Source organism: Terrapene carolina, unplaced genomic scaffold, assembly GCF_002925995.2.
Source record: "Terrapene carolina triunguis isolate 2854851 unplaced genomic scaffold, T_m_triunguis-2.0 Scaffold42, whole genome shotgun sequence".
In the NCBI taxonomy this organism is placed as follows: domain Eukaryota; kingdom Metazoa; phylum Chordata; order Testudines; family Emydidae; genus Terrapene; species Terrapene triunguis.
Window position 1 is genome coordinate 59,258,452 of NW_020664393.1, and position 24,802 is coordinate 59,283,253.

A 24,802-nucleotide genomic window follows, 5' to 3' on the forward strand; every position below is an offset into this window, starting at 1 on the left:
CTCACCCAGATTCCCTTCTCCAGAATCTCACTCACCAGCAGCTATTGTTTTGCTTTCCCCCAAACCCATTTCCCCTCTCCAACTGACCCCCTCAAACCTACATCTTTTACAAGCTCTTCTCCAGCAGTTGTTTCCCTCTGCCTCCTCCAGTGGTTTCTTTCCTCTGCCTCACTCAAACCCTCTCCTAGATATCCCTTTCACCCTGAAAATAGCCCTCCTTCAACCCCTTCAGAACATCCCTAAGGCAAGCAGTAAATGTCAGTGTCAGTGATATTGTTTGGTGGGTTGGTTGTCAGATGTTCTGTTCCAGTGTCAACACGCTTATTATAAAATATACGGACTTGAGACATGAGCTCTTAGGGCCTGCCCCAACTGCCACTAAAGTCAATGGGAGCCTTTCCACTCACTCTAATGGATGTCGGATGAGACCTTTATGCCTGATGACAAATGCTTCTTCCATTGGCTTTATATATTTCATAATGCAAATGTCAATAGTGGAACATGACCCAGAGAAACGCAAGGTACAACTTTCATCCCCAGCTCTTGGCAACAACAGTTTAACACAAAAAAAAAAAAAAAAAAAAAAAACCCAACCCCAAAACGTTCAAGGAATCTATTTATCTCTATTCTTCACCTAACAGCCTAAAAAAACAAAAAGAAAAAAACTTCCAGTTTAGAAATCTATTTGACTAAAGTGACATTTATATGAAAACAGACTCAAAGAATCTTTGTTAAAGGAAAATATATATTATTTCTGATTGCTACGTTGAAACCTTTTGTTACCTGGGCTGCTTTCCCATTTTCAGTAAAGCTGTCACTAGCAGTATAGGGGACCGTTACTTTCCTGGTTATTTTACTGTGGAGTGCATTATAACTGTAGCTATGCAAGTCTGCATATTCATTACATTAATTGCTACATTTGGAATCTGAAAGTATGCTAATTTCTCAACCAAAATAAATAGCAGCTACAAAGCTTTTTGACATTTTCTCTCCCATCCTGGGGGCATAGTCTTCATCCAATTTGGGGTGTATATTAAGGAAATGGGTAAGCTATTCTAGTTTAATGTCAAGTATTCCCATAAATATAGATGTTTTCCATCCTGGTAATTTTACACTACAATGAAAAACACTGGAATATGTCAAAATGGGACACAAAATATGAATATGAATGCAAAGGCTACAGCCACATTAGTAATGTGCATTAAAAAGTAGGACAAAAATGGAGACCCTCTTTACACATGGAATTAGAACCTAGTAGCTGGCAGTTAAATTTTCTGAAGAATCTCTCTATAGTGAGCATGCTCCAACCCCTCACAGTTTTAATTTTTTTAAAGATTAGCAAATAATGTTAGCCTTAACTGTTTGAGTCTCCCTTGCTCAGATGTAAAATGTGGATAATGCCCCTCATCTTACAGGAGTGTTTGTGTCAGCAAGACTCGTTGGTGGTTCAGTACTGTCCCATCAACTCTTGTCAGGCCTGCCAGACACACTATACTTAACACACTGTTGGAAAACTAATAATTAATCATTAATATTACTGCATGATGTACCTATGGGTTGTGTACAAAGAGTTATGGATATGTGCTATAATTATGCTCTCAAAATGTGTTTGACAAGCCACATATAAGCCCAGTCTGCCCTAGACAAAGACATGTGTATCTGTTTGTCTGACCAGCCTGGTCATCAGGCACAGACAATGAAGGGGGCATTTAAATAAAAGGTAAACAAAGCCATCAAGTGAACAAGGTGAGAAGCTAATGACTCAACACCAGCATGAGTTCTCTTCCCAGGAGAAAAAGATGTTTATCTGAGAATATATTCCAATGGGTTTACTGGACTAGAAAGATGAGGGTCTGAACTTCATAAGTAATTGAATCAACTGTGTTTTGTGCAATGTTACTGTATTATAAAAGTGTATTAAATAAGGTCTTTTAAGAAAATTAATGACACCAGTGATTAATATAATTGTCAATGTATGTATTAACTCTATATGAGGAATTTTGAATCATCACTGATATTATTCTTTAAACACGGAGAGAAACAGATTTCCTCCCAGACAAGAGGGAAGGCAGCTATCTACCTGTATTCAATGAAATTAAGCAAGGTGTGATCAAGAACAATGAAAGCCTCATTTACATATGAATCAGCAAGAGGATGGGAAGTCCACAGGAAGGAAAGAGCAGCATGAGGCCACCCTGAGTCTGGGGACAAAACAATGAGTTTGGAGAGATATAAAGAGAGAAAAGAAGCCATCATAGCATCCATCACTGGACAGACACCAGGGGTCAGAGCTCTTGCCAGCTGAGAAAAATGAGGCCTTCAACTAAGGGGACCATACATATGTGAGCACTGAATATATCTGAGAAACCTGTTTAGGCAAAGATCTTTCCCCTAGGAAGACAGGGGAAACCAGCACTTTGTACTTCTGTGTAAGGTCCTGACTGAGAGAAAGTCAGCCATGGCTGGAAAGAAAAAGATTGGTAAGAAATCTACCTTGAACCAAGACTGTAGCTTGTTGAGTTAAGTTTTAGCCACTAGAAAATGTATTTTACTTTTATTTGCTTGTAACCCTTATGTCTTTATCCCTTGTGCTTGAATTCACTTAAAATCTGTCTCTTTTTGTTAATAAGCCTGTTTTACTTTTAATCTAAAACCAGCCTATGCTGTGTTTGAATTGACATGATTGTTAACTCCAGTTAAAGTAATAAGATGTGCTTTTGTCTGTTTAAAGGATCAACTGACCTTATTAATTCCTCTGAGTATTTCAGGGGAGGGCTGGGCATTTCAGAACAGATGGCTTTGGGGAAATTGGGAATGAGGTGTGTGTTGGGTCACACTGCAAGTGGTAATGAAACCTAGTGGAGACAAGGGTGGGGCTATTGTGTTGTAGGCAGGCTGCTAGGGTCAAAGCACTGAAACAGGTCTGTACAGCGCACCAACACTCAGAGAACTGCAAGTTTGTTTGCTGGCTGTTGGTGTCTGTGATGTGAGCCACAGCAGCAGAGCATTTAAGGCACCCAAGGTTGCAGGGCAGGCAGTGACACAACCTCTCACTGATCTCGGTTGAACCACTACAACCCCACAGTACTGCAGAGATAAATTCATTAAAGTTTGTCAAGCTCCCAGATATTATGGTGAGAGTACCACAGAAATGCCTAGGAAGGAATTAATAACTTTGTATTCAGTGCAGGGTTTGGATGGTGTACATTAAATAAACTTAATTAAAATTTGCTTGAATATGAGCAGTTAACATGGGATAAAAACTTGCTGAAGGCCCATAAACAGTGGGTAATTACATGCAGTTCTGAGTGTCAGAAAGGTGTCAGTAAACTGGAGCGAATTCAGAGAACAACAGATATGATTAACTATCTGGAGAGATTGACTTATATGATTAAAGATTTAAAAAATCTGTATGTTAGAAATGAGTGAATAATTCACAGTGAGTAATGTATTTAATGAATTTAGCATCTTTTTATGCTTTTTGCAAACAAAATATGACTTTTTGGCTGGTTTGAATATTTTTAGTTAATTTCTTGCAATTATTTTTTAACTTGATGTGATTGTGATTCAGATATTCAGAATTTGAACTGTTTCTTAGCTGTGACTAGATATATAAATTACATGATTGGGTTTCTGGTCCTTGATTGCACTTCCAGAGTTTTACTTGCATATATAAATTTAAATTTCAGTTTACACGAGTGCTTTAATTTACAGAAGAGAAATTGAAATTCTCTTTAGGAACACAATTTCCAGCAAAACTAATCTCTTAAAAAAGAATGAGCTCTTACCTATGCTTTCATCTATGGATCTCAGTGCTTAACAAAAGAAATCACTATCATTATCCCCATTTTACAGAGGAGGAAACTGAGGCACAGAATGTGGAGGTGGCTTGTACAAGTTCGCACTGCAAACCAGTGGCAGAGCCACATTGCCTCTCCTAATTTTACAGCAAGGAGTATGAATATGGCCAACATAACTTAATTTTAAACACTGAACAAATATTTATGGACTTCTTTTGATTGCATTATTTGCCCAGCTATGAACTACATGTGTATATATACAGGGTGTAACACTTTGCTGAAGCCCTAATTCAGCAAGGTATTTAAACACATGCATAATATTAAGCATGTGAGTAGTCCCATTTATTACTTATGTGCTCAGAGTAATGTACATGCTTAAATAGTTTGCAGAATCAGGGACTAAAGTATGTTAAAGGGGAAATTGAAAATTTTAACCTAAACTTTTCTAAACTGCAGGTCTAAGATAGGCATTTGCATACATGTTTAGGCATTTAAATAGCAGTTGTCAGATGTTCACAAGTGCTGAGTTCCTAGAGGTGACAGAATCTCAATATCTGGCCAATGTTGTGTAGGGGCATACAGTCCCATACAGGAAAGCAACCTCATTCACAAAGGATGATAAAACATGTTCATAAATGCCATTGACATCAGTGGGAGTTAGGACCATGTTTAAAATTAGTGTTTACCTGAATTGAGATGGATGTAAGAATGTGCTTAAGTGCTTTGCTGAATCAGGGCCTATCTATCTAATCTGTCTATCTATCTAGAGACTTAGTCTTAGACATTCAAATCTGCAAGTGTTGGCTTTATTTTCTAATGCTTATTCTTCATGAATACACTTTTGTCCATTCTAATAGAAAAGAATAATCTTGTAATCATAAAACTTAGCACCTAAAAGGACCAAGAATAGATGCAAAGTGCACCTCAAAGTGCAATAGTAACATTAACTATTTAAATCCCTTCAACTCTCATTTCTAAATTAAGAATTTTATCATCAGTCCAGTGTCTTAGAAGGTCCATGAAATATTAAGATTGTAAGAAGACTAGATCAGTTTTCTCCATATAAATTATAATAGTTATTGAAATAAATTCATGTTAGCATGTTTTGTTGTCAGCCTTTTTTCATGAGAATCTGATTTGTGATGTCTAATTTATTATGTGGATTATGCAATGCTGAACTACTTTGGCCTTTTCAATATGTTGTTTTAGGATTGTTATCTATTCTGCTTCATTACTGCAGGCTGCTAAGATTTAAACACAAAAGAAGTGAGTCAGCCAATAAAATGACAGAGATGTAGAAAGGTTAAAGATCTACATAGGATTCCACTAAAACTGACAAGCATTAAACTTTGGATTTCTCATTCTTATGACAAAGATGGTAATGGGAAGAGAAAATAGCACCATATAATCCTTTTTCATGATGATGATTGTAATTAAATTGGAAAGGGTATAAGAGCAGCCCGTTCTTATTGTACATTCTTATCTTATGGCTTCTCTCAGTCTTCTAATTCACATTCAGTATATGATTGGAACTTTTGGATATTGATTCTTTGGGAAACGCAAAGAACAGCATGTAATGACTTATGTGTTTATAAACTATAGTTAGTTTGTTTCTAAGGAATATCACCCCTTCTCTGATTTTCTCATTCTGGATGAGATCTAGGTACAGATAAAGAATATTACCGTTTGTTCACAAAAAATTAAGTATGAGTTCAGCGAAGGATATGTACACAAACTATTACATACACCAGTTACTGTGACTGATCCCCAACTTGGAGTGACCACTACTCTGGCATTGTGTTTTAAAGAAGGAGACTTTTCTTTCTTCACTTATCTGTGCTTTTCTCAAGAAAATAGAAGATGAAAGGAAAAAAAGATGATACGCACCACCAGTTTGTTATTATGGTAATGCACAAAGGACCCATCCAAGATGGGGGGCCCTGTACAAAAACATAATAGTTAGGGCTGGTTGAACATTTTCGATTGAAATGATAACACAGAATAATTACAGACTGTGTGACATGCGCTAATGTTTTCCAACCTCCTAGCTTGCCAAACTGAGTATTTTTGGTGTAAATAGTTTACCAAATGATAGATTCAAGGCAAATATCCACAAATCACTAATTATTATCTCTGGATAGATATCTTTCAAAAGTTCATGACAACCAATGATTGGTCTGAGGTACTCTGAGGTTTCAATTCAGCAATATATTTAACTACATGCTTAACATTAAGCATGTGCTTAAGCTCTTTGCTGAATCAGGGCATAAGGGCATAATTTAACCCTGGTCTAACTCCACTAGAATCAATAGGAGCTATGCCAAGAATGAACTCAATTGAGACTTTTTCTGAGTTCCTTTGGAATGAGGACAAACAGCTACACTGTTAATATTTATTCATGTCACACAGTCTCTAATTGGATCAGTATCTATCAAGTTTGTTGAAGCAATTCTAGGACAAAAATGAAAATAAACTAATAATTTTAATATTTATCTTGTATTTAGTCTTGCACATTGCTAAAATAATTAAGTGCTTGGGTTGCAAGCAGAGATGTGCTAAATATTCAGCTCAATTAAAATTTGCCTATTTTTGTGGTTGTCCATATTAGTGAACATTTTGTCATAGTTAGTGCAAAATGATTTTGTGCATATCTAGATGCTGGCAAATTTTTTGAAATGGCTTTTGGTGATGCATTTTCAAATTCTGAGCAACATGGGGTTTCAATATACAACTTCTCTGACATGAAGTTCATTCCCACATGCTCAAAAGGGTTAGCGGAAGCACTTTCGATTTTTAGCTCAGCTGCAAAGGCTCATGTTTTTAGATCCCAGTCACAGGTTCACTCCCCGCAGATGATGATGTATCCAGGGATGTCACGGTACATGTAGTGACCCATCTGGATATTGGAAATGCAGTGTACTTCAAGCTTGGGACAAGATTCTCCAGCCATGGGAAGTGTGTGACCTGTTTTAATGCTGCTTGGTACTGTGTCTCCCTCTAGTGCTTAGTCCATATATAGAGATTTAAAAATCAGCTAAGGAATCTGAGCTTTAGGCAACAGAAAGTCATGCTTTTAGATCCAGAGATCCCAGGTTCAATCCCCGCAGGTGATGACCCACCAGAGGGCATTGTGTTACACTTGCATGAATAATGTAGACTCAACATGTAGAGTGTTGGGCCATACTTCCCACCTTCCCCATATTGTAACAGATCATTATGTTAATTGACCAATGGAGCATATGCTAACATACTACTAATATACACTGCTACCTCGATATAACGTGACCCGATATAACACGAATTCGGATATAACGCGGTAAAGCAGTGCTCCGGGGAGGTGGGGCTGCGCACTCTGGTGGATCAAAGCAAGTTCAATCTAACGCGGTTTCACCTATAATGGCGGTAAGATTTTTTGGCTCCCGAGGACAGCGTTATATCGAGGTAGAGGTGTATATTAATTTGTTATAGCACACTTCAAGCAAAAGTTCCCCATGCAAAAGTATACCAGGCATCAGACATACAGCTGCATGCCTGACTCCTGTAGTGTCCCATTAGTCCTCCTGTGACAGAATATACCCCTGTGTTCACAGCCTACACCACTGTAATAATGTTTGCACAAAGTATGCCTTGTGAGGTACCATTTAAAAACTCATAATTTGCTGGTCAATAGGGTCCTGATAAAATATGTATGGCAAAATTGGATGTGAATTTATAAGATTCCCCTGTATGCTGTTATTAGCACATGTTCCAAATGCCACAGCATTGGCAAACAAATCTTTCCTAAACACAGGAATGTGTGCTTGCCTTAATTTTCAATTAAGCAGTAAACAGACATCAAGCAGGAAGGGAAGACAAAGGAAGTTCAAACAGGTGAAAAAAACAGCACAGAATATCCTTCCACATAGACTTTTTGTCTCCTGGATCTCGGCTGGAAATGTTTTTCAAGAGGGGGACTGAAACTATAAAAAGGAGGCAGAAACACCCCAAGGCACCCACTTTCTCTCCCTGCCCATTGCATATACTGCACCCAAAAAGACAAAGGAAGCAGCCATTGGACTCTGGGGAGGGGTACTGACCTAAAGAATTTGGTCTGTAAGACTGCAGTAAATGTGTGGTGAGAAAACTCTGCTTTGAATCTAATATAGTTTTGTTAAATTAGGCACCAATAGGCATTTTATTTTTATTTTTATTTTTCTTGTAACCATTTCTGACTTTATACCCCATTACTTGTATTCACTTAGAATCTATATTTGTTAATATATATATTTATAGTTTAATACACTTGTTTTATTGTTTTATCTAATCCACTATGTTCAAGTTGAAGGGTCTGGGTCATTCCATTTGGGGTAACACATTGTGTGCATATTATTCTCTTAAAGAAATAACAGACTCAATCTATTTGTACTGTCCAGGAGAGGGCTGGGCAGTAAAGGACATATATTTGAGGGAAAATCCAGGACTGAGTGTGTTGGGATCACCCTGCATATAATCAAGGCTGGTAAGAGCCAAGGTGTGGCTGGCTGGCTGCAGCACACACACAGATATAGCTAGGCACGACTTACATGCTGGCGGCTGTTTGTGAGCAGTCCAGGCTGGAGGCTACAGGAGCAAGACATTGTAAATGGCTCACCAGGCTACAGGGCAGGTGTGACACAACTACTCATTAGTCTGGATTGTGCCCTGGTATGTCACACCTCCCTCCCTCCTTTTCTGCTTCCCCAACCTCCTCCAGCCTGCCTATTGCCTTTTCCCTCCAAAATTATATCCGCCTCATTTTACTATAGCCTTATCCTCACACTCATCCTCAGCTGTTGCCTCTTTTCAATAGCAGTGACTGACTCATCAGCCTTCTGTTTCTCCTGGCAGGTACCTGCCAGAGCCACCATTAGCTTGTGTGAGACTAAATTACCCTAGGTGCCCCCATTCAATTCTGAAAATAGTCAGGGTATGCCTATCTTCATGGCCATGCACTACCCTACCCATTTGCATGCACCCATACTTCAACATGCACACAATGTACACCCAACATATGGATCCCTTTGAGAATCATATGCACACATCTTCTGCTTGCCATTTGGCATATACATGCAGAAAAACTGAGCACCGACACCAGTTTTGTTCTTAAACAACCCCTAGCTCTCTTCAATTTCTCATCCCAGGTTTAGATTGATTCTTTTTGTGAAGGTGTAAGAGCAACAAACTCTCAGTTTACATACAGCTTAGATAGGTCTTGAAAACCATGGTTTCCATGCCAACTAGCAGCCAGTAGCTTTTAACATGCTGTCCCATATGCTCTTGCTTAAGAGAATGAAAAATACCCCTCTTTCAGCTGATCTGACCTTTGTTTACCATTTGTGGCTTTTGGTGATGAGAAACTAGTTTGTTCAGTTTCTTAGTTTGACACTTGGTAAATTAAATGAGTATAATGGAAATTTTAAGTCTAATAATCTTGGGATGGCTGGCATTTATACAACCTACCTAAAATTTTGTCATTAATTTTGTAATTCATTATTTCATGGTTCCATAAATCTATGAGGCAAAAGTTAGTTATATAATATTCCTTCTGAGATGATCAGCAGCCTCTCAAGGGTTTTAACAGTTTATGAGTAATTTGAAAATTGAGTTACATATTGGTCTGAATATCAGGACAAAGGATTTGGCAATGCTCATGTTAAAACTAGAGATTTTACCTTAGTGTTCCAATACCATAGGAACTCTGCTACTGATTCCCCAGACAGGCTAAAACCAACTATATCCCACCCACATAAATTGCTATGCGATGATATCATTTCCCTTATATGAATTTAAGGTTATTGTAAATCATCTGCACAAGAGATTTGAAAGCTGGATTAAATAGCAAGAATGATAAAAGGGGGAGGGGGTGCCTAGCACTCGGATGTTTCTGTCTCTATAAGTAATAACTGATAGTGAGGAATATATCACTGGTATTCATTGCCTGTTTAGGGGAGTTCTGCTTACAAGTTTCTGCAGCATGACAAATGCTATGGCAGAATATGGATGAAATGAAGCTTTAAATGCTCAGATTCATGGAAGTTGATTCCTAACCAAATTTCAAGTAAATTAGTGGTGTGCACTCTCAAATGGAAGTATGGTCCAGAAGATGGGCCATGACACTGTATCATAGATCTGACTGAGCGCCCCCTTTTGATACTGAGATTTGAATGAGGGAGCCAAATACTGAATCCCATGTGCATTTAACTTGCTGTGGGCTGAACAGGGTTTATGTACTATCCTGGGCTTTGGGCCTCTAGGTGCACACCTCATATCTGACACCTTTCTTAGCTGTGGGTACCTATAAAGGTGTTCACTGATTGCAGGATCTCCTCCTTGTGGCCAGGCCTGGTGTAACAGCTGTCTCACTGTATGGTGACCCTGACGATAGTCGCTCTGCTGCTGCAGTGGTCTCTCTTCCCACAACTTGGCCTTTTGGCCAGGTCATGCTTTAGTCCACCCTTCTGGGGTTCTGTCTGTCTCTGTGCTCCATGGTCCTTACACTCCCCAGGGGGTTTCACCCCACCTTCCTCAGTGGCTGGTAGGGAAACCCAGGCCCACCCTCTGCTCTGGGTTCCAACCCAAGGATCCTGGAGCTGACAGATAAGGTCTATGCCCTCAAAATCCTTCTTACATTGCTGCACCACTTCTTACCTCTTTTATCCCCCCAGAGAATGACTGCTGATTCTCTCCCTGCAGCCCTTTTCTTTTCTTTTTTATGGCACAGCAGCCTCAGCATGTAAGGCTAGGACTGCCACTTACCACAGTTTTTGCATAAGCAAATACCTATATCCTCTCACCCAGTCTTGTATCCTTAAAAAAGCAAAGTAATGCTTTTCTTAATGGTACCCCACTTTCGTGGTACTCTCACCAATCTGTTCAGATTATATTCTTTCCCCTTGAGATGTCTCAGTTCTTCATAAAGAATCTTTCTCTCTGTGTCATTCTCCCTGCATTGCCACAGCAGATGCTCAACTGATCCTTGGACTTTGCATGTGTCACATCACCCATCTTTGTGCTTGTTTAGTAAATATAAATGACCATTCAGGTCACAGTGACCTGTAGCATTCTGAATACAGTTACTTCACTTCTATCATAGCTATTAAGTATACCGTTATTCTCAAGTTTAGGACATATTTCAAAGAACCTTTTTTCTCTTTTTCTTCCTATAGTTCTTGCGATTCCTTTTTAAGTTCTCTCTTAACCAAACTTTTGAAGTCCTGTTTACTCAGAGCGATCTTTATGTCGACCTCTTCATTTTTAAGGGATTTTTTTTTTTTGCTGATTTATGTGACATTTCATTGTCCTGTATCCTGACATGCACCGGAATCCACACGAGTACTACATTCATTCAGTGTATTAATTGTACTATCTCCATAGTTAAGAACAATAGTTAATTGATTAAGTTATTCCAGCTTTCCAAGACTCTCTTTCTACTCACTATTATACATGATAAAAAGCCAGATAGGATAGCAGCCAAAGTTGGGTGTACATCCCTTATCCAGGTCAGTGCCAACAGTATGCTCATCAATTCAGTTGTTATAATTGCCACAAAATTGGATAGTCTCATAGATCTCTTAATTCAAAATTCAGGGATACAAAAGGCTGTTCCTACTCTACCTGTGTTGCTAGCGCTGTCAGTATAGATTTGGCAGTGCTGGCCTCATCTGCGATATATAAACTCATAAATCTAAATCATAGGTGCTTAAGTATTGCTTTACCTCAGCTATCTTTACATGGGGCTTTATTTTTTTGTCTATAGCATTTTTGAGTTCCTGTATGCTGAACATTTCATTCAATAGATCATCTTTATATTCTATCCAGTAATATGAGAGCTCACAGCCAACATTCTTTTTTGTTCACAAAACTCTTTGATTTGTATGACTACTAACATTTTGGAACTCTTTTTCTAAACTGTCTGCTTTTCCTAAGTTAGAACTTTCAACTTGATCATTTATTAAAAGACCCACTCTTAATTTGTTTTTGCTCCATATCTCATTGATTCTTTTAACTTGTTTATATCTCTCTAAAACCTTGGAATGTTATTTACTTTCCCACCACACTTTCTCCAATGAAGTGAATGGAACTATGCCCATTATACTAACTGAGAATCTGGCCCATCTTTACTGTTTTTGGGGATACTGAAACTTGCAACATTGCACACATTTTACAGCTGCATTCAAGAATAATGGGTCAAATAAACACAATGGGCTGAATTCTGTTCTCAGTTTCACCAGGGTAAATCTGGAATACTTACACTGAAGGCATTGATTTACTTTACTGAATATTCTGAATGTACACTTATCAGTTTGAGAGAAGAATTTGCAGTCATATTGCTAATAATTTTGTAACACAGGGCTTTTACAAACATTCATTGCCTGTATCCGCCTTCTTTCCCATTTTCCCCCTCTGTGATGAGTTTAAGGTAATTGTAAATCATCTGCCCAAGAGATTTGAAAGATGGATTAAATAGCAAGGATATAAGCCCCACATTGGAGACATGTAATTAAAGATTAGACCCAGCTGGGGAGAACCAGACTGGGTGATTCCTATAAAGAAGGACTGGAGGGCAATTAAGGAAGGACTGAGAGAGAGGAGAGCTTCAGTAGGGAGTACATACTCAGGACTGTTCCTGAAGGGAGAAGGTAGCTGCCAGAGAGGTTGGGAACTGTCAAGAAATGGCTCCTCGGCAACAGATTGGGGGGGGAAGCTGCTGAGTCAGGCTTCCTGAGGGTGTGAACTGGTGGGCATGGTCCTGCGAAAGGTATCTGTGGCTAGGTTGGGGTAGGATGCAAAAAGGGCCTGTAAGATTTGGGTCTTAACTACTTAATCACAGGGCGACTGGGCTGGAACTCAGAGAGGAAAGATGCTGGGTTCCCTAGCATCCCCAGGAAAGGGGGATAGGAAAGCCTCCCTGAGAAAGGAGTACAAACTGTAGACCTCAGGCTGAGCCTGATAAAGGTACAGGGAGCTTTTGGCCTGTAGGACTCTTTACTACTACCCTAGAAGGGGGAAGATTATAAACACCTAGGTAGTGTCATGAGAGGAGACCAACTGTCACAGTCCCAAACAAGCTATCTCATGGAGAAAACTGAGGTGGAGATGCTGTAATATCATGCCTGGCTGTGAGTGGATGCACTGAGCTAGCTCTGTTACCTTTTTCCCCTCCTTACCTCCCTCCCCACAAGCCATAAACACCATAGGGCCTGATTCTCTTTCCACTTACAGTGAAATAGCTTCACTGCTTTTGAAGGGAAGGCAGAGAAGGCAGCTTACAGAGACAAGAAATGGAGGGATGGGTGAACGACTTGGTTTATTTTCCCCATCTACACTCAAACACTTTTGTAAAATATGGCTAAGGAGGAAGGCACTGATCCTTAGGAAACAAAATTCTAGGAAACAGAAGCTCCAGGAAATGTGTATACTCTATTCCTGAACTATATACTGACTCTACATTGATAGAACAGAACAGTGTAAACAGGTGTTACTTGCTGAGGCAGAGAGTTTTTAGAATACATAATAGAGAATCAGGCATGGGGAGTGGGGCTCCCTGGATACATTTGTTGGAACACCTGCTGCTTGGCACATTCCGGAAGAGAGGGAAAAATGTTCAGAAATATTTCTGTGATAATCAGGGACAGCCGTCATCATTGGAAGGGATAATGTACAGGGTAAACTCCACTATAGAGGGAGATTCACTCCATCTTCTGTACTCTCTTGCCAAACGCAGAGAACAAAATTTGAATTTCTCAGTCTATATGAGAGGCTTTCAAACATTTTCTACTTAACATAAAGGTTTGTCCACCTCCTATCCATTTACAGTCTCCTGGACTGCTGCTTTGCTCATTCATGATCAGATAATATCTCAGCGACAGCTGCTGTCATTGTTTAGGTGAAAAAAAATATCTGGAAGATATTCATATATTTTTAGCTGTCTTGTTAATGTGATTTAGCAGGTGACCATGTGACCAACAAGTGCCGTGGTCCATAGATTGCAGTTTGTGAAACATAGGCCTTGAAGGCTTTTATTTCAGTCTGAGGAAAAACAAAGGACTTGATAATGATCATTTAGGCATAGACCATAGTATGGAACAGTGCACAGCTACATCACTCTAGGAAGGACACAGAGGTAGAAGGGGGTCCAAAGCTACTTGGTATGCAGTGGCTGCATGCCTACAAAGGCACCCTTTGCAAGGCATAGCTTTCTCTTACCAAACAGCCAGCCAGTTTGTAAGTGGAGGGCGGGGAAGTTTAAACCAGGGCTCTGTCTCTTCCCTGCTCCTGCTGGGCTGTCTTGGAGTGCAGGGCTATAATTCTGTCTGGCCCTTATATAGGCCACCTAAAGGATGTGGGGAAGCACCTCCCCCCATAGTGCCCTTGCATGAAAACCTGGCAGAATCTGTCCCTAAGAAAGAGCAAACATAATAATATGCACAGAGAACACACAATAGCCTTCTGAATTGAAACAAAATGGCAGCTGCCTCACAACAGAGGCACAGACAAGCATCGAGGCTCCCCTACATTTAAAGATGTGATGCTCCCCAGGGTTGTGAGGCACCTCACCACTACCTGCTCTGAGTGTGAAGCAGTCCTGTCTATGCCTACTGTAGATTGGCTCCCTAAAACCACCAGCCTCTGGCAGCACAAGAACTACCTTCCAGGCCTTCACATGCCCCACTCTCTCTGTACAGGTTAGCAATAGGCATGCACCAACCCCTGAGTCCTCAGGGCATTCCCTGCAGTGTCCAGCCCCTTATCCACTGAATGCTCAGAGAATTACCAGGCCTGCTGTTCCTAAAGAAACAGTACACACTAGCATTCAAGATTCAACTCAGGATCACTACTTTGCTTTGATATATTTATAGTGAAAACAAGGCTGCGTTTAGTATAAAAAAAACAGAGATTCAATTGATAGTAAGAATATTGCAAACAGATGGTTACAAATAAAAAAGTCCTAACATGCTTTCTACAGGCTGAACTCGACTAACAGGTTAACCTCCTCTTCCAGGAAGTGTAATCTCACGCAAAGTTCTCTCCAGTGTTTTCAACCAAGCCTGGTTGAGACCTGTTTTTCATTACGCAAAATTGCTGTCCTTGTACTTCCTCGGTGTTGTCTTTGTCCCCCAAATATAGTAGAGCAAACATTTGATGTGTACTTCCAGATAGGGGCCTTCCCTCTTCTCCGTCCCCACTCTGTTTGTCTTTTCCTGTTAGTTTTTTTTGTTTTTTAAGTTCTCACAATCCTTTAGTTGCATTAAGTTCAGACTGGTGATAAGAGACCCACTCTGTCCTATACAATAATTAGTTTTCATGTTTACACAGCCAGTCTGACAGAAAACCTGGTTTTTACCTTTGTTCGTGACCAGTCTCTTGACACAGACTTCATAATTTTCAGTGTAATATACATAACTCCTTATGCAACATCTGTACATGCATTTCACAATGATACTAATGACCAGGGTGACACTGGCTTTTTTGTGAGACCTCATATAATGTTAGTGGGTGAACTAGAATGCACATACTAGACTCAGGAGATTCCTGTGACCCCTTGCTTCCCCTCTTTGCCCTTTGCCAGTTAGCACTAAGAGGTTCCAGGGTAACTAGACCACAGGAAAAAAGAATATCTCCTTTCATTTATCTTTTCCTTCAACTTGGTGGTACAGTTTTAACAAGAAATGTCACCAGTTCCCACATACCCCTTCGGCTCCTGAATTTCACTGTCCTTTACCCATACATTAATATGAGGTTGTTATTCTCAATATATCTGAAGTGTGGCTATCCATTGCTCTTACTGTGGCAGCATTCAATGAAATAGTTATCATCCATGAAGTCTGCCCTCCAGTAGAGAAACTGTTTTACAGTGTAGCCACATAGTGTACACTAAGCCAATATTACTTGTTCCAATTATTGCAACAGAAACCCAGCTTCAAACTGATATAATGGAGTGTTGGTGTCAAAAAGAAATGTCAAATAAAAGCTATGATAGATGCCAAACAGCAGGCAGCCTCATAGCAATTATATCCAAAAAACTACATTAAAAGAACATTAAAGTTGCAAAGTCAATCTCTTAATAGTTAGGAAGTGCCAGAATTAAGGTTGCCTATGCAACCTTAACATGGCACTTTGTGCATATGCATTATTACACAGTCTTTAATTACATGATCACATATTTTTCCCATAAGACTCCTTATTTGTTCAGTGCACAGTATAGGCCATACTCGCTGAATGGGTAACTATTCAATAGTTATCATCATACAACATGTGGCCCTAAACCGTGTAGTGAATACAGAATTATTAATTTCCTCATTAGCCTTTCTATGGCACTCATCACTATAGTATGAGTGCTTCATAAACGGTAATGAAATTCTCTTCACAACACCATTCTTAGGTGAGGGAGTGATATAGAAGCATTGAGAGATTAAAGTCAAAAGATACCCTAATCTTGGTTGTCCAATTTGAGATGGCCTAGGCCTGATTTCTTCAGAGAACTTAGCATTTTCATTGCACTTTCTATGTTCAGAGAAGATCTCTCATAGACCTCACTTGCAGTTGTGAGTGCACAGCACTTCTTTAAATCCAACCCAAGATATCACAAGTTGGGCACCCCACAAATGAAGAACACACAATGGCCACCTGTTAAAATTTTGTGTGTTACTTTCCCAGAATCACATAGGAACTCCCGAACTTTCTTCGAGTGGGGGATGGTTCTCCAGGGTGGCTCCCAAACCATGAAACCATCCTTTCTGTTCTTGCAACAGCTGGCTTCGTTCCTTGCCCACCTATGACTCTGTGGGTGGGGCTTGCCACTGCTGCTGTCACTGCTGGTGAGCAGTGTGGAGCTCTGCCTCCATTCAATCCACAGCCCACTGCTCCTGACAACTATTTGCTTGCTGGCTGGCTTCCACTCATCCGGACTGGGACTGTTGCAGCAGAGACTTTTATCTCAAGTGCAAGTGGGTGCACATGTCCCCCTTGGACTCTCCCTCTCACCCTCTCAGTTCATGTTTGGCTAGTGGGGCTCCTCCTCGCCTTCACTTTCCCCCTGTGTGCCCACCAGCCCCAACGTCTTGCAGTTTGCCAGCCGCCCAGCCTTGCATGGTTCCCATCTCCCTTGCAGTTTGCTGCTTCCCCCTCACCCCAACTTGTATGCTCCCCTTCTAACCTTGCAGCCCGCTGCCTCTGTCTCACATGGCCCCCTTCCCCTGGCAGTCTGCTGCTGCCCCCAGGTCATTACCTACCTCCCCTACCTGGCCCAGTGCCCCCATTGCTGTCTGTTTACATGCCTTCCTTAGCCCACCCAATCCCCACCCTTTGCTTTTGCCCCCTATCCGGGCCACTGGCACCTATTGTTTGTCCCCTGCCCCGCCACACTTGCCCCATGTACTCCCCGCACTTGTGATACCCCACTTCACTGTACCCTCACTCACAGTGCAGCCAGAGGAACCAGTTTCCCCCCAACTGTCTGTTGTGACTCCCACTTTTTCTTATTTGTTTCATTAGTCCCCCGAGTTTCTCTTTATGCCCTTGTCCCAGTGAGCACAGCTCAGAGGGGAGAAATGGTTAGCCTCTGTCTTCCCTACCCCTACCCCACCCTTTATTATTCACTCCCCACCTCCAGCGGCTGTTCCCTTCACATGTCCTCAGTTATGGACCCCAACTTGACCACGCACAAGGTTTCCGTTCCAGTGGCTTTGCCCATGGGAGGGGAACAGAGGGGGAGAATGAGGGAAGAGGATTCCTGGACACCATTGTCACCTCACCTCAGCTTTCCCCCCCCCATTCATCCACCTGGCAACTACAACTAACACCCTTACCCCTCTGGGGTGGCAGCAGCAGGCACAGGCAGGGACTCCATGGCCAAAACTCCCATCAACACCCAGGGAGTTCCCTGAGCCAGCAGAAAGGGACAGAGCAGTAAAATGATAAGAGCCCCCCCCTGACAGAAGGCTCCTTCCGCATCTCCCCCTCCGCCTGCCATCCCCTACCAGTTCAGGGGTTGCTCACACCTCAGCCCCCAGAGAATATGCCCAGGTGGCCATGGCCCTGCCCGCTAGTCCATCACCATCTGCTGTGGTCCCTTCATCCAACAGTGCCCCTACTGCTGCCACCTCCTTTTCTAATATCGGTGGTGCCTGAGGCCCCTTCCCCACCCAATATCCTTTGCCTCCTGGTGGCTGTCTCGTCCCATATTGAAACCTACATATAGGCATTGGCATGGGTGGTGGGGCCCTCAGCTATTGTGGCAGCCTCCAGATGTATGGGATGGCTGTCTTCCTCCTGACATCAGAGGCTTACACCAGAGATGGTGGAGAAAGGCGTCCTGGTGGGGGGCCTTATTGTCCCCTCAAGGTCCTGGAGGACCTGGGCATACAGCTGGTCTTCACCTCTGTGCTACCTTTCCTCCTCAACTCTGCCCCTCTGCTTTCCCTCTCCAACTTGGAGAAGCTGCTCTCCTCTAAGCCTTCTCCCACTGGGCTTTTGAGGACCCCACCCTCCACCACGTCCTCTCATTCTTCTGGCAAGTCTCTATTCTCAGGGGAGGCTTGGTGGTTCTTCTGCCAGGCTTCAGGGCATATCCAGAGGGACTGTCCTTCAGCCTGGCAGAGAGGGAGGCTAGGCACCCTTGAGACACAGGAGGATGCTTGCCCTGCCACTGCTGGTAACCCTACCCTCCCAGTTCCCCCTCCTCCTCTTCCAACACCAGCTGAAAATTTTGCCCAGGTGCTGGGGGGAAGCATCCCATCATGACAAGTGAATCAGACAGACCCCACTGCTGATTGCTGTTGGGCAGGGTCTGCAGAGGAGTGGGTTGCTGTGACATCTGTGATCTTGGGAGAAGGCCCATCTCTATGCCTTCCTCCAAGTCCCAATCACATTGCCCTTGCCTCCTGCACCCACCCCTGCTGGTCAGTCCTCTAATGACACCACCATTGAGGGTTGGCTACTGGTTATGGGGGGAAAACATAACAAGTGTAAGTTGTGGGCCCAGCACCTCCCCCTCAAGGAGAGAGAGGAAGCCTCCTGGAAGACATCTAGAGGAGCTGCTGCTGGTCCTTCTTCTGTGCTGCCCGAGAACGTCCAGTGGCTGGAGCTGGCAGAGGAGACTTTGGCAGAGGAGAGGAGGGGTGACACTAGTCCCCTCCTTGAATCCTTAGGGAGGATGCCTCAGAGGGACCCTCCCTGCTTCTCTGCCACTCATCCCCCTCATTGGCACCGAGGTGGAACACCTCTTGGTTGCTGATGGGGACTATCTCCTTATGGCAGGTGGGGACTTCCAGGCCATCTTTCAGGAGACTGAAGCCCTGGGTCTGATCTCTGTAGTGGGAGGATGACCCTCTACCAGCGGGCCTTGATCTGGGTGCCGACTCCAGCATGGCACCCCTTCCCTCACCTACCGCCCAAAACACTGCCCCAGTGATGTAGTGCTGCACTCCAGCAGCTTGGTGCCTGGGTACCCTAATCCCACTCCTGACCCCTACACCTCCCATGCTGTTGCCGCATCTGAGGTTGTCATCTTCCCTTTCTTGTGTGTGTGTGTGTGTGGGGGGGGGGGGGATGGGATGACCCTCTGGAGGCTGCTGAACTCCCTCTGCTGCTCACTCCCGTGTCAGGGGCTGAGCTGGACAACTTGGTGCAAGTGGTACTGCACTGGCGTTTCGCTACCATTGAAGGAGGGCACATATGCCTCAGCCCAAAGGCTGTGGGACCACTGATCGACCCACGTGGAAGATGACTGGGAGTCCGAAGGTTCAGCTGAGGCTATGAAGCTCCCCTGCCATGTGCTGGAGGATGAGTTGTGCCAGTTCCTGGCAAACGTGTAGCTCCAGGGGGGAGGTGCAGCTCGCTCTCCATGGTGGGGGGACTTTAATCTTGTTCTTCGGGTCACAAGGGCCTTCATAGCGGGAGGCAAAGGAACCAGGAAACAGGATGCCGTGGCCTCCAGTCGGCCTACAGCTTCTGTGATTCCTTGCTGCCTTTGGGATCAACCATGAGTTGCCATGTGTCTGCATGGGGGTAGGCAGTACTCCCACCTATGAGGATCCTCAGCCCACCCAGTAAGATCAAACTCACTCACTGAACACCAGAGGCTGTAGTGTCTCTGCAGGTGCCAGGTTCTCTCTTTCTTCGAGTGGGGGATGCTCATAATCTTGCTGGAGGAGACTCATATTGATCTGGCCACCGAAGCCAGCTAGTAGCTGGAGTGGAGGAACATGTGTACTTGGAGAAGCGGATGATGTGCCCCTTGTGGCCTAGGACCTGAAAGATCTGGCACTACCCAAAGCTTGTCAAGCCATCTATTTGGCAGTTTCCTCCACTCAGGACAACTGGGTCAAGAGCTCTGGCCTGATGGTCAGCGATGGGTGGCTGGCAGGCTTCCAGCTACCTGCACTCTGGGCCATACAGTGGGATGTGGGTCCTCTGCTCTATCTGGATGTCTATCTTTCTGCCATCAATCCCTCCTTGCTGGAGAATTGAATCAATCTCGAGCCCTAGGTGGATGACCAATTGTGGAGCTGGATGGGGCTGCTCCACTGCCTTTCCCTTCAGGGGAGGGTGCTGGTGTTCCACCAGTTGGTCCTATCCATGCTCTGGCACCAGTTTAACACCCTGAGCCTGCCTCTGGCCAATCTTCAGAAGAAGATCCTGGAGTTCTACTGGCTGGGGCTGCACTGGGTCTCTGGGGGGTCCTGAACCTCCCCCCCACCCCAGGAGAGGGCAGACAGCACTTGGTCTCCATCTGAAGCCAAGTCCATGCTTTCCACCTTCAGGAGCTGCAGAGATTCCTTTACATTGCAGGTAGTCTGGAATGGAGCATGCTAATACACGCCTTCTTCCGCTGCCTCCACGAACTCTGATATGACCAGCAGTTCTGTCAGCTCTACCTGAGTGGTCTCCCCCGAGACCTCTCTGAGCTGCTGGCCTTCTACCAGGACTTTCTCTGGACATGGAAGTTAGTTTCAGCGACCAGATCCATAGCAGAACCTTTGCTACCCAACCCCAATCTACACATGCAGTTGGTGGAGTCCCCTTTGGTGTGCCAGAGGCTGGTCCTAGCTGGAACCACTAGAATCAGAGACCTCCTGGACTACAATTGGAGGCACTGGGTGGACCCCATGGTGCTTAGCCTGTGCATGGGGCTGTTCACGCCATGTGTCCCTCATCATGTGTTCCAGGGGGTGAGGGCAGCTTTGCCTCCTGCTTTCCTTGAGTGAGTCGTGTGGGATGGTGCTCACAGTCCACCTCTCAATCCTGGCCCTCCCAAACTTATCACTGGGCCCCTGCCCCATGAGCCCTCTCGCCTCCCCAAATACACAACCCAAGCTGGCTGAACGCCATTCAGCCAGTCCGCTTCCAAACCGCATCCAGAAATCCCCTGTACATGCTTGTATTTCATACCATCCATTTCCTTGCCCTTGTGTCTGACCTTGATGTTAAGTAGTGGGGCCTGCTGCCCCCTGAGGAGGGTTTGGAACCCCAGTGGGCCAGTCTGAACTCCACTCTAGGTCTGTGGAATATTAGTTAGTGGCTCCTCCATGGAGCCATGAGCCTGGGCATGTACCAGGTCCGGTTCACAAACCCCCCTGACAGCTGTCCCTTTTGCATGGACAACCTTAGTTCTGACGTTTCCTATTTTTTTAGTTTTTGACTTTGCAACTTTACATTAAATGCTATATTAAAAAAATGTTAATTTCCTACAGTTTTAAAAGTGCAAACTGAGAAAATAAATTCCATAATGTGGGAACGATACTAACTACCAATGTGTGTCAGCTAGAGAGTTTGGATCTTTAGATCCACAGTACACAGGAATTTTTAAATCCACTTGAACTAAGGAAGTAACTGGCAGCAGTAGTAAGTGGTTAGCCTCTATATAGACCAGACACTAGAGGTGGATGAAATATGCACTTTGCCAGTGAGTTTCTCAGCTATTTGCTGACAGAGGAGGAATGTAGAGACTCCTGGGCTCAATTCCAGGTTCTGGAGGAGTATGTGCTTTAGTGGTTGTAGTTCCTTCTGCCTCTGTGTGGCCCCAGTCTGTCTTTTTTTCTCACTACTACCCTTCCCACATCCTAGCTTTTGCCCCCATCCCTTTTGCTCCTGTTCAACATCCACTTTAGCTCCTGTCCCACTCCCTCTCATCTCCTATCCACACACTGCATCCTGGCTCCTGCTCCCCTCCCCTCCCCTCACAAATCTGCATTCCAGTCAAGCAGCTTCCTGCTTAGGTTCCAGCAGCAGGAGCACTGAGGGCATAGGAAACACTCTCCACTCTCTCAGTTCTTGAGCCCAGCAGCCTCTGGCAGCAAGAGCGCAGTCCTGCCCAGCCCATGCAGCCCCAGGTTGGAGTATGCTTACTGCAGATGGACTCAGAAAATTTAGTAGCCAAACCAACAAATCTACTGAGCACATGAAAACAGAGATTTTTTTCCCCCAGAGGCTATTAAATTGGCCAAATTTCAGTTGGTTTTCACTGGGATAGCAAAAGGGATATCACTGGCACCAGATCAACTCTCCCCACCCCAAATTTCAAGTCCCTGCTGGAAAGCAGGGGGGCATTAGAGCTTCTCAGCGAAATGGCAGGTAAAATATTTTTTAACATTGAGAAAACAACATATTTTCCCCTAACATTCTGAGAAGTGGCTAAGCTTTAGCCAAAACATTCCCCCCAGAAATTCAGCCTGAGGCAGACATCCAGCATGGGAAACTTTAGCCTGACTGGTTAAGATTTGACAGAGTTATAAGCAAATGAATACAGGGTCTTATAACAGAAAGTGTTGTCAACCTCAACTATAGGCATTACTGCCTGCCCAGCTAAAATAAGTGATAACAGCAGCCCAGGGCAATTGCAACCGGAGTCTCAATTTGCAATGACTCTGCAGCCCATCTGCAAAAGGTTTGCTGCCTGCCATCGAATCTGTACAGTCAGTGGGATAGTTACCTATTCTTTTAGGTGACGCTGCTCAGTGAGAGATACATGCACATCTGAGTGCACAATTAGGCCCTTAGGAAGTGAGGTTCAGCAAATTATTCATTGTATTCAGCAAAATGCATGTGGGGAGAATAATTTGTGAACAACTTCCTGGAAGAGATGTAACCCTTCAAAAACTGCAAGTGACTAGCTTATAGGGACAATCTGTCATTCCAATCTATACAGGTAAAATGACTGCCCGACTAAACAATTTGTAGAACACTTGAAAACTGTTTGGCTACTATTGACTGCACATGAGTCAGATTTGCAATTGATTGCTTAATCAATCCTCATCTGGGATCCTGCATACCTAGTCTGTTTGAATGAGGCAGCCAGATAGCGAGCCTGGCTCTGCATTGTATTTAAGCTGCTTGCTATTGCTTTCCAGGCCTTGCACAACTTGACTCCCTCCCTCCTTCTCAGCTCTTGTCTAGTTCCTCCACTTGTCCACTTTGCTCTGCTGAAGCCCCACAACTAACTGCCCTTTTCATGTTCTTCTTCTACACCCATATTGGGATCTTCTTACATTTAGATGCCCCCAAGTCCCTACATAAGGCTCATGTCCCCTCAGACAAGCATTAATTAAGTAGATGATTGAAAATGTTTCGTTAAAGAAAAAGTAAATAGAAACAAAATGTGGAACTACCAGATGCATGGTAAACTGTGTGGAGTCACACTTCTCCCATACCTCCCCACTCCCACCCTCTGTTTGTAGCTAGATTTGAAACTCTTCGGAGCACAATTCTAGTCTCCATTCCTGTCTGGCAACCTCTTAGCCCAATGTTGCTGCTATTCAAATAAGAAATAGCAAAGCTGTAGCACTCACAGTGTTTGAGAGATTCAGGTTTGTGAGTGGTCCGGATCTGTGGCTGGGCCTGTGAGATGAAGTGTGTCATGGAAGGAGCAGGTTAGTGAAACGGGAAGCACCTGACATGAAGGATCATGGAATGACATCCCTTTGAGCCCTGGTTGAAGCCCATTCTAAACTGTTTGAAATGAAAGGAGTTCCCTTAAGAGTGAAAAGTTGTTGCCCACCACAACTGAATGTATGACGGGAAATGCAGGAGCTCATTTGGACCAGCCTTTAGTTTGACTAAGTACAGCACTGGACAATCTACCTTCAGATAGGCATGCATGTGTGTCACCATTCAAACAGAATAGTACAGTTATGTTCTCTATGACTGGAAAATGTTTACCACAACAGAATAACTCCAGTCCCATTTATTTTTAAATCTGAAGTGGTTTTTTGCTGCCACCTAGTGATAATCTAGCAAATATTGTCAAAATCTGAAAAGCTGGTTTGGTACAAATTCTTCGTGGAATGACTAGCAAGCAGGCAGATGCTTTCTGGTCTAAATGCTGAATCAGTCTAGGAGACAAAGCTTACACAACTCCGTGGGTCAAATTGTGCCTTCCTTTACGATTCTGCCTCCCCAGAACTGCAAATGAGGGCAGAACTCTGGTCTAATCCAATATATTATATCTGCATCCCATGCAATGTGTTAAATTGAAGTAGACAGTCAATTAGAAAGGAAGTGCAAGGGAAGCTGGAGACATGAAAGCTCTTTACATAAATAAAGCATGCTGCTTTTCAGACACTACTCAGCCTTACAGGCAGGATTCTTCCTCTGCTGTGCCAGAGCAATGCTTGGTGCTGTACAGGAGTGCAGGCCTAACGTCAAGGGAGGCTGTTTGATTCTCAGAGCCAATCCAGCCCTGACGCAATGTACAGCAGCTGCTATGCAGCTCTAAATTGTCATGGGCATAGGGTTTTTAATGGACTCTGTGCCAGTGCAGAATGGATGTAGCACAGCAGATCTGTATCATGCTCCCTGCGGGCTCCTGCCACACTTCCTACATCAGGAAGTGGGGAACAGAAGTGCAGATCTGGAGCTGACACACTAATCCCCAGTGTTCTCCTTGTCCAGGAGGATTCTCTGCTGGGGATTTGCTGCCAGCTTTTGGCCACTTTATATTGTGTGAGTAGTGTAAAGCAGTGCTTCTCAAAGTCAGGCTGCCGCTT